Consider the following 1,824-nt stretch of genomic DNA (forward strand, 5'->3'; position numbering starts at 1 on the left):
GTCACAACAGATTTCTCTGTGTGAAATTCGGGCTGCTCTCCCCAGGGAGAGCGCGTCGCTACAGTGAGAGCGCCACTCATTAAAAAAAAAAAAAAAAAAAAAAATTGTTTCTGCCTGGAAGATTGTACATACCATATGGCTTGACTGCCTTTCCTCAGCAGTCTGATTGCACATGTGCACTTGGACCGACACTTCGCTTCATCACTTCAAACAATTAAGCTGCTGTGAAACTGATGAGGAAATCTCATTGTCTGTTGAGATCAAGGGACATTTCAAATTCGCTGGTATAAAAACGAAACAAAACAAAAGGTTTAGTTTATTGTTGAACACTTGATTTTCTCTTTCCATGGATGAATGTGTTCGATGAGTTCCACATTAAAAAACAAAAAAACAAAAAAAAAAAACAACTCTGTCAGGAAAGCTTTGCACATTGTAGTTGTGTTTTTTTTCCTCCAGAATCCAAATCCAAAAGATGGGTTACGTTCGGAAAATGAGGGATCGTGGCCGGAAACTGAGTGACGTCACTCCACACACAACCCTGACCAACTGGTGACGACACCCTGCTTCGTTGTGCAACACAAGTTTCTTGTTCAAGTCTGCCTGTCTTTTTCCATGAAATATAGGACCTTGTTGTCTGACATTTAAACTCTCTCTCTCTCTCTCTCTCTCTCTCTCTCTCTCTCTTAATACTTGAATAAAAAAAAAATTGAGCAGTGAGTTCTCTCTCTCTCTCCCTCCCCCCTCTCTCTGTATCTCTCTGTCTGTCTGTCTCTGTCTCTCTCTGTGTCTATCTGTCTCTCTCTCTCTCTCTGTCTATCTCTGTCTGTCTCTGTCTATCTCTCTCTGTCTCTGTCTATCTCTCTCTGTCTCTGTCTATCTCTGTCTGTCTCTGTCTATCTGCCTCTCTCTGTCTATCTCTGTATGTCTCTGTCTGTCTCTGTCTATCTCTGTCTGTCTCTCTCTCTGTCTGTCTCTGTCTATCTCTGTCTGTCTCTGTCTATCTTTGTCTTTCTCTGTCTGTCTCTGTCTATCTGTCTATCTCTCACCATCCTCCTTCCTTCCCACTCCTCGTCTCCTTGTTCCTCTGTCCAGTATTCCTGTCCCCTGTTCTCCCCCCTCCTCCCTTTCTTTGTTTCTGCTTTGATCCTGTTTCCTTTATTTGCCAGACATTCCTTTCAGTTCTGTGTTACTTCATTAGAGTCCAAAATGGACATTCCTTTCAGTTCTGTGTTACTTCATTAGAGTCCAAAATGGACATTCCTTTCAGTTCTGTGTTACTTCATTAGAGTCCAAAATGGACATTCCTTTTAGTTCTGTGTTACTTCATTAGAGTCCAAAATGGAGACCTCTGTGTATCACTCAAAACTTCTTGTGTGAAACAGAAACGATAATAAAAAAAAAATTCCAAAAGCATCAATGATGTTTGCGCTCCTGTGTCCATTGAGAGAATCCTTACTTTATAAACTCTGGATCACCAATTAGGACCTTGTCTGACATTTGAACACACACACACTCTCTCTCTCCCTCTCTCTCTCTCTCCCAATCTCTTTCTCTCTCAGTCTGGACTTTCGTTTGTATTACTCAAAACTTCCTTGTGTGAAACTGAATCGATGATAGATATTCCAAAGCATAAATGATGTTTGCGTTTCTGTGTCAATTGAGAGAATCCTTGATCTCACACCGCATCACAATGGCTAACATTTACTGACCACACTAAGGCCCTTAAGTCTTATTCACCAGATAAAGGCAAGTGTTGTTTGTCTTCTTACCGGATAGGGACACACAGCTCCTAATCACCAGACCAAGGGAGGCAACACTGGTCAG

At 41.7% G+C, this 1,824-nt stretch overlaps 1 long non-coding RNA gene across 2 annotated transcripts in view; it reads left to right on the forward strand.

Annotated features, from left to right (window-relative positions):
* Positions 1-1,413, forward strand: part of LOC143302065 (uncharacterized) — a 13,195-nt gene extending 11,782 nt beyond the window's left edge. For both annotated transcript variants that reach the window (XR_013057874.1, XR_013057875.1), the window contains exon 5: positions 457-1,413. This is a non-coding gene — a long non-coding RNA (uncharacterized LOC143302065). The remainder of the gene's footprint in view (positions 1-456) is intronic.
* The last annotated feature ends 411 nt before the right edge of the window (positions 1,414-1,824 follow it).

This window comes from Babylonia areolata, chromosome 28 (assembly GCF_041734735.1).
Source record: "Babylonia areolata isolate BAREFJ2019XMU chromosome 28, ASM4173473v1, whole genome shotgun sequence".
Lineage (NCBI taxonomy): Eukaryota > Metazoa > Mollusca > Gastropoda > Neogastropoda > Buccinidae > Babylonia > Babylonia areolata.